The 9,113-nt window shown below is 44.3% G+C and overlaps 1 long non-coding RNA gene across 1 annotated transcript; it reads right to left on the reverse strand.

Annotated features, from left to right (window-relative positions):
• Positions 1-3,430: 3,430 nt before the first annotated feature.
• LOC138412211 (uncharacterized) lies at positions 3,431-4,799 on the reverse strand. Its single transcript, XR_011244701.1, has 2 exons — positions 4,527-4,799; positions 3,431-4,209 (listed from the first exon to the last, which is right to left on the reverse strand). It is a non-coding gene; the product is annotated as an uncharacterized lncRNA (long non-coding RNA).
• Positions 4,800-9,113: the final 4,314 nt, after the last annotated feature.

Here is a 9,113-nt window from a genome sequence, read left to right on the forward strand (position 1 = left end):
ATGTGGCTTTGATGTGCTTCTCCCACAACGAAGGCTCCTACAAATGTCACTGATAATATCGATTGCTGCGTTCTGAGCCTTCGCATTGGTGTTAGGTGGGAGAGCATGTTCACCCTTATCTGCTAGTTTCTTGCAGCATTTGATGAGAGTTGCAGTCACAGCTTTAGTGGCTCTGGGGACAGAGATCTTGTACCTCATGTGCTGAGGTGGTTTTCCTCCGCAACACAAGGACTCTAAAGTCAGATCCCTCAAACATTGGGCAGCACAACGCACAATTCGATGAAGGGACTTTGTGTTGGATATGGAGCCACTGACATAAAAAGCAGGCTCTGTGGGCCAAACAGAGCAGTTTATGATCGTAGATGAAATGGAGTTGATCTTCACTGAAACCTCCTTCTCAACTAGTGCTGTCAATTCTTCAGCATGTTTACATTTGTGCTTTTGAATGGCAAGAGCATCTGCAAATATTCTAAGGAGGGACTCTCCCTGAAATATGTTGAGGTTCTCCAAAACTTTGTGTAGATAAGCTAGAGATGCTCTCTGGTGCAAGATCTTGTTCAGCACCGGATTGATTGTTCTCAGAACGTCTGTGGTGAGTGTCTGCACTATTTCTGTCGTCATATCCAACAGTGTAGCTATTACAGTAGAGTCATGAGCCTCTGTGGCTAACAAGCACCAGTGCACTGCAGAGAAAGTCTGAAAGTGTTTGTTCACGATGGGCACAAGAGACTCATGCCTCATGAATTTGATCATTTTGCTTGATTAGCTTGTTTTTTTCAAATTTTGCCACAATGTCGATTGCTGGTTCTTCTTTGTGCAGTTTGTTGCCGGTTGTCACTCTGTGGTCTTGAACTGATCTTTCTCAACATACAACTTAAATATCTTTGTACTTCGAAGCAAGTCCAAATGTTTATGATTTTGCCTTTGATGTACAGAACCTTGGGGAGGGGTTGTGTATGTATTAGAGGGCTGCATTGGGATTGGGCACCCAACGCAAATCTCGCGGCAACGGTTTGAACTTTGCTGCGGGCGGGAACGGGCGGCTAAAAAAAAAACACTGCCGGATCGGCAAAAATACTAGTCCACAAACGGACACAAATCCGGCACGTCTGGGTTGAGGCGACACACCTGCTCTGTTCTCCCCGGTCAAAGTAAACTGCTTTTCAAGGAGCGCTGTTCCTGACCAGTGCGTCAAAAGACATGCAGGCCAGGGAAACGAAACAAACTACCCCATGAATCTCTTTACTAATAGCTTATAAAATGTTTGTGTTTTCTCCTGCGGGACGGGAGAAGACGCAAAATCAATGCATCTGTATTATTGTGCGGCCGTACATTCTCAGAGTTTTGCCGGAGCGGGCGGGAGTGTAACAGACGTTGTGGTTGCGGGCGGTAATGGTCAGAAGCTCAGCGGGAGCGGGATGAAGAAAACAGTCCCGCAGGGCTCTAGTGTGTATGATGCCTCTAAACTCTAAGAACTAAGACGTCAACTGAGAAAGACGAGGAGATTCCAGAGCTTTTGGGGATCAGGGCTGACGCCAGTGTGGAGGAGCTGTAAACAACAACACTGATCTTTCCACAACACAATTTATACGTCATGTCCCGCTTCCTGCTGCTCTACAGGCTCCACCCCTCGCCTGAATGTTCCCCACATGCTCCTGTTGTTGTGAACGAGCCGGACGATCTGCTGCTGCTGCTGCTTCACAGGACAAAATATCTGTTCATGTCTGAAAAGAGTTCCACACTAAAGTTATGTAGAACAGACGTTCAGGGTGAGGAAACATTCTCCAAGTTCACGGTCACTCAAACGTCAAACTCATTTTAGTCAAGCTGCTGCTTTAAGGTTAAAAAGAATAGTGTTATTTTAATGACCTTGAGTCAATATTAATCTGTAATGTGTTTGTTAAAGTGAGACATAATAGAGACGTTTATTGGGGCGATTTTAAAGTAAGTATCCTTGTGATTAGTTCTTTTGCAGTTAAAGCATCACAGTGATCAAAGTCATCGTCTGTTCCCCTTTAAAACTGCCGTCGCTCTGTGTTGTTATCACAAGGTCGAGCTCAACCTGTGACTGTCACCATGTTCAGTACAGCAGCAGCGATTAGAGCCGCACTGAGCCCACATGTAGGTCACAGAGTCCTCGTCTCATATCGGCTGTTTGTGACTTTTCACTTCCTCAATGACAAGCCTTTAAAATGTGACATCACCTGCAGCCAATCAGAAAGACTGCAACAACTATCAGTTTTTATATCGTCCTGATATCGTTAGATTGGATTCGTTATAAAAGTTCGATCAAGGACAGTTCAACCAGCTCTGTTAAATACAGACACTGAAACAACAAACTATCTATTACATTCTTTCTTTTATCTTTGCTCATTACGGTGTTTTTTATTCACTTCAGTAGAATGAAACATCCCATTACTGTTCGTATTTGTGTTTCAGTGTCATTACTGTAATTTCACATTCACATTTGGTGATTTCACTCTTGGTGGGGTTTGGGAACTTTACCACAGCCAGCCACCAGGTGGAGATTGAGAAAAATTGGCTTCACATATGCGGAGCTGTCATGTCGTCCATCTTTATCATTGACTGTGAATAAAGAGGGATGATGTCTCCACTTCCTCCCTCCATCCAGAAATGAGGCCAAAATATCAGGAGTCAGTCTCAGCTGCCGATCATGACATTTAACCCTATTTTTAAAGCATCAATTCACGAATTAAAACACAACTTAAATGCACTAACATGGAGGAGGCAGGATTCATGACCTATACTGCAGCTAGCCACCAGGCAATCAGTACATTTCACTGTTGGGGGGGGGGTTAGGCTCTGTCATCCGTCTTTATATACAGTCTATGAGCTGTAATAATGGGGTCACTGGGGGGTCCCCCAGGCCTCGGCCACCATGAATCAACGCTCTGTTGCTGATTATTATGTAACTCATCCTGACACAAAAACAAATGTACAGACAAATAAGAACTGAGACAAAGATTGACATCATCGATCGAAAGCAACAGAAATGAACACGGAGCATAAACAAACGTCATCGTGTTGTTTCCTTCGTCACCTTCTGAGGCCTCGACTCCGCTCAGTCACCTCTGCAGGAGCCTCACTGCTGCAGAATGACAGATAACAGTCGGCCTCCGTGCAGCGTATCTGCTCTCGTATGTACTCGACCTGCAGGCTTCACATTTACTGTGTTCAGATAAGATGCTGACGTCTGCTTCTCATTCTGCTCCTTCATGTTCGTACAGAAGTGCGTGAGCTCACTGACCAACAGAAACACAACGCTATTATTTTTATACTTTTTCCATTTTCATTTGAAGGCCAGTGCATCGAATCACGGGACGTTTGTTTGTGTACAAGATCACACGAGAACTACGCAACTTGGTGGAAGGATATGATGTGCATTAGGAAATAATCCATACAATTCTGGTGCGGATCTGGATCAGGGGGCAGATCAAGGAATTTTTAATCTTTAACATTGAGAACTTAGAGGTTTTATGAGATTTTAATGAAAAAATGAGTTTTTCTGTGGCTTGGTTGACTTGAATGGACTGTTGGGCCTTGTTCTTCTAGTTCTGTAACTATTTTAAGTTATTTCCTCGTCTCTGAGCTGTTTCTGTGTCAGATTCCAGACTCCAGCTAAAACACTTATCAGAAGTTTCACGTCATCATTTGTCCAGTGAACACTCAGTCATCAATCTTTTGTTATTGTTGTTGCAGATAGCATGTTGTCGCAGGTCTTGAAGTCCTCGTTGCGATGTGATCTCATGTTTGCTCGACAGTTTCATGGTTGATAAGAAGCCGTCAGCAGCTTCACATTACGTTAAATCCACTCAAAGCAGGGCCGAGAGGTCGTGAGAATTTTTAAACTTCAAGTTTACAGACAGGTTTGATCTCCTGCTCTCAGAGTTTCTGCAGAACAACAGGAGCCATTTTCAGAGCTGCAGCAACTGTAACAAAGACTCAGCTGACGGGTCAGTCGTCAGAGCGAGGTAGAACAAAGCCTCGCCTCTGACCTCTGAGAAATCACCGCTGATAACACACATCGGCCAGAAGGCAGCAAGAGATACAAAGACGTACAGTACAGCACTGCACGCTCTCACTGTGTCTGAACTCCGCTGCAGGCGTGGACACATCCTGTCTGCAGCCCTGAGAGGACAATCTGCACCAGGGGAGATCATGTGTGTTTATCTCCTGCTTATCCTCCGTCTGAAACAAAAAGAAAATGCTCCATTTATGACCTCACAGGACATTTAGGTTATGACTGGTTTTACTTCTTCTGTGGTTTAAAGAGAAACTTCAGGAAACTCATTCTGATTTTGGGGCCGATGCTGATATAAGGAAGTAAAATCATGTTGTTAAGTATAAATAAAAAAGAAAACACAAATATGATCAAATATATAGAACTTGAGTTTTCTGTCCATCTCAAACATGAATCATAAACACAGAAGAAGGCAGGAAAATATCTGATGATGCAGAAAACAAATAGAAGTCTTAATAAAAGTGAAATTAAAGGACAGTTTCACCATTTTTCAGCCGTCCACTGTCACGCCACCCTCGTCTCCCGGTGACACCAGTGTTCCTGCGACACAGTTTGGACAGCGGCCAGTGGTTTTCAATGACGAGGTGTGGGGTCGCACTCTGAGTAGGACGACAATGAGGAGCGGTTAATCAGCGTTTCACTGCAGAGAGAGAGAGAGCAGGGCCGCTCTGTTCGGCTTAATGGAAGAACCGGTTGGCAGGAGTCCACCGTGGAAAATGGGCACTCGGCTGTGGGTACACTGGGGACCATTATGGACCTGGGAAAAGAGGGAGGTCGTTCATGGCTTTTTTATGTAAGAGGGAGAAAGACCAGGAAGTAGAATTACATCAGGAAACAGAAAACAAATCAGGCTCAGATCAGTAATTTCCTAAAGCAGCCAGAGTTTCATCACACAAACAAGGACATGATAGAAGGGGGGGTTAGGGGACTATTTTCAGTGGCGGATTAATTTGGAGGAGGATATTTTACGTTTGTATATAAGAAACTTTCATCTTGAGACTTGAGATTTTCGCTCTCACTCTAATCCCAACAAACCGTACGAATGCACTCAGATATTTTGTTGCTTGCACTCTAGTAACGGTCTGTATTCATTAAGCACTTTGCTTCACAGTTCAGTTTTTGTCATTCACCCATTCACACACACATTCATGCAGTGTATCTATGTGCAGCACTTTCTCCATCAAACTGCCCCTCGTTAGCTTTACCTCTTTAAGAATCTTACTTACTTAACTCAGGTTACTTTAACCTGGTTATTTAATCATAAAACATTAATAGCTGTATTCAGACCGTCACATTTCTGTTTTTCCCTGACAGGACACACCAGCGGGAGTTTCTGTCTCTAAACGGAATCGATTGTACTGTAGAAAAGCACTGGAACATATTATCATCAATATTTCATACAGGAATCAGATGACAGACGAGGCCTGTGGCTTTGAATCCTCCGCAGGATGGAAACATTTGTCCCTGTGAGAGGAACTGGGTCACCGACATTTTAGTAATTGCTGGTGCTTCACGTGAACGATAAGAGGAGCGTGTTCAGCTGCAGAGAAAGTCTCTTTCTTTTATTTATAACAGGGACTTGACGTCAGCTTCCTGCTCCAAAGTCAAGACATTCACACCTGCAGCTTCGCAGTTCACCTGTTTCATTGTTTATTGAATTTTTGATTTGTCAAGTTTTTGCTAGAAAGACTTTTATTATTTTTTTTTCTGTACACTGGAAAAATAACTTCCCGACATTCATCGATTTGTAAAACATTGGAACCAGCACAGAGAGACAGAGAGAGGGAGAGAGAGAGAGAGAGAGAGAGAGAGAGAGAGAGAGAAATGTCGACTTGTGTAAGAGGTTTATTCAGACCAACGAGCACCAGCACAGCTTTTACTCTGCGAGTCTCTTTTCAGCCTCTAATCTCATCATCGCTACTTCTCTCATCTGCCCCTCGGTCTCTTTTAGTTCCACCAGGATTAAAGGGTTAAAAGAAAAGTGCAGGTCTGAGATCTGCACCGATGGTTCGAACTCAACGTCCACATCCTTCATCCCTGTGACTGCACAGGCTCCGTTGAGCTCACTGTCTGTGAGACACGAGCAGGGGAGCAGCATGGAGTTCATGATATCAATAAAAAAAACAGAAACACTTTTCATTACACTGGTAAACAACTGAAGGTCCAGAGAACCAAGACGCAGGGAATCAGATTTTAAAATGTCTCTGTGAGCCATGAACTGTGACCCAGATAAATTCTTTTTCACAAGATCGGAGACACAAACAACTAAACAACAATGAGTTCAGTTGGTCTTAATTATTGATTTGTGGCCAAAGGCACGTTTTGTGAAGTCACATCTCAAATTCATCGTCGAGTCAAGTGAACGTTTGTGCCAAACTTTAAAAGAACGCTCAGCAGGCGTCGCTGAGACAAGACGGACAAACTGTAAACTGTAAATAAACATTGATGACACGCCTCAACTTCCTCCCACTAAACAGAAATGAAGCCGAAATATTCCGGATACAAACGCTGTCGTCTTGCGGTGATGCTGTAATTTGGAGCCAGAGCGACCGGGGTAGGGAGCCGCGGTAATCTCCCGACCAATCGTGAGTCGGTCTCAGCTGTCAGTCAAGATGTCTCATCCCATTTTTAAATTAACTAATGAAAACACTTGAACAACCGTCTTTGAGGAACTTTTATTTGACGACATGTCCTATGGATTTTTAGGTTGATTCATGTCCCATCTGCTAACATGGAGTAGATGGGTTTGGTGACCTATACTGCAGTCAGACACCAGGAGGCGATCAAGACACTGGGATGTTGTCCATCTTTACAAACAGTCTGTGGGACAGACGCCGAGACAAGTCAATGAGAATGACTTTGAATCAAAGCAGATTTCTGCAGTTTTGCACAAACTCTCACAACATATTAAAAATTTAAAACGAATCCTCTGTCGACACGTTAACAATAGATCAAACTGTATTTATTGCAGCAGTGTCATTTCTGTTATCATTATTTTGGCTTTGATTTAAACCGTGTGTACGATTTTATGGTTTTAACATTGTTTTTATTACGGTCCCTGAGGAGGTTATGTTTTCACCCCTGTCCGTTTGTTCGTCTGATACTTCGCAGGATTTAGCAAAAAAAACTACTTGAGAGATTTCCACGAAACTCGGTAGAAGCACGTGATGTAGGTCAGGTGCAGGTTTTTATACTTTTATATATAAATCACCTGGAGCTGTGAAATGTTCCACATGAATAAAGTTTATTATATAAGTTTATTTAAATCTTTGACCTCCGCTCCTCGTTCTCCTGAGTCGTTCGCTCAGTCACCATCAAAAACCGTTTCAAATCTCAAAAACAATCTCCGTGACTCTAAGTCCTGGTTCCTCACTAATCGAAAAACATGGCTGCAGACGCCCGGCACGCCCTCTCATCTCGTCGCGTGCCAACCCGTCTCATGCACGCCGTCCCGGCCCCCTGGCAGCGCGGTGTCAGGCCTGGATGTTTGCCGAGTATCGGCGCGGAGCTCAGGAGTGCAGAAGACAAGCTGATTAAGCTGCAGGATTTCAAGCAGCTCAGAGCTGCTATTCCCAGCATCGGCCGGGCAGATTAGACCCTCTGCTGCTGCTGCTGCTGCCGAGCGGGTGGGACGACTCACCGAGGGCTCGAACATTATTTCAGCTTCCACTCAATTACAGGTCTCTGGAAGCTGACCAGATAATCTAGCATTTGTTTAATGGAGGGTTAAACATGTCGACCAGAGAAACATTATGGTCCCTCCCCTTGTGTTCAGTCGTTAACCCAGCCCGAAATCCATGAGTCATTCCCTGGAATATTGATAATATGTCCAGGTTAAATCACAGCAACACCCCCGTCCTCCACTCAGGGCGTTACTCACTTCCTCCGCCCCCACACTCCCCCGCTGATGGGAAACACAAACCAGAAAACTCCAGACATCCAAACACTCATTTCTCCAATTCTACAGTGCAGACACGCAAATAACAGTAAATTAGGGAAAGTTTAAAACCTCCAGCAGCGTCTCAGACACATCATCCACAAATTCACATGTTTCTACTTTCCACCAAACCTCTACCACGACACAGCCGGGGGCAGGAAGGTGGCGTCGTGGTGTTTCAGTCTCCTGCACAGTCCATCAAAGAATCTGAAGGCGGATCTCGCAAAGCATTCGTGATCTAGAGTGTGGAGACCCAACATGAGCTCGTACAGACGTGTATAATAACTTTGAATGTTATTATTCCGTCACATTTATTTTTTTTACATTGCACACGTCTGTAATCTGGGAAAACGTCAGGCTTATGTCGGGGCTGCTTAGTTTACTCTCGACCTCTCACAGGTTTGGACAAAACATTTTGGCCCGAGCCGGACTCCAATTTAATTAACTTTCTCAGCCCCCCCCCCCCCCCCCCCTTAAGCCCTGAGCCCCGGCCAGTTGCCCGTTGCATAATCCCTGCTCGGGATGCTACCGGAGTTGATTTTCAGCCATTCGCGCTCAGCCACACAGACAGTCGCATGCAACGACCTGTCTCAGCACACGGTGAACTAAAACAATCTCAGTGCTTTTTATAACTCGCAGTAAGCCCAGGATTAAACCGTTAACCAGCCGTCCCCGATTCAAACACAAGCCTCTAAAAGCAGCAGGAGATTTGAGTAAAAACAGCAGCAGGTCAAAGAAAACTGATTCTGAATGACTGATATGATTAGAAAAGAAAATGATTAATAACTGTAACTTTAGGGAAGATTTTAAACTTTCAGAAACTCCAGTTGAGTGAGAATTCACAGAGTCCGAACCCGACAGCTGTAATGATTTTCCAGAGCTTCGCCGGATCTCTGCTCTCAAACAAAGCTTCTGACAGCGTGATCCGTCACGACGGGTTTAAAAGAAGCTGCGACCGTCTGCAGAGGAAGAAAACTAAGTTTAACTGCAGCAGCAACTTCCTCCAACGGGAAAATCACATGTACAGAACGAAAAGCAGTGACAGTAACTCATGAGGTTTCTACAGACTTAAACTTGTCAGAGATCATCACAGTCGTCTTCTCGGTTTTTGCTTGAAACCTTTTCCATGTGTTT

The sequence above is a fragment of the Paralichthys olivaceus genome, chromosome 12, assembly GCF_024713975.1.
Source record: "Paralichthys olivaceus isolate ysfri-2021 chromosome 12, ASM2471397v2, whole genome shotgun sequence".
In the NCBI taxonomy this organism is placed as follows: domain Eukaryota; kingdom Metazoa; phylum Chordata; class Actinopteri; order Pleuronectiformes; family Paralichthyidae; genus Paralichthys; species Paralichthys olivaceus.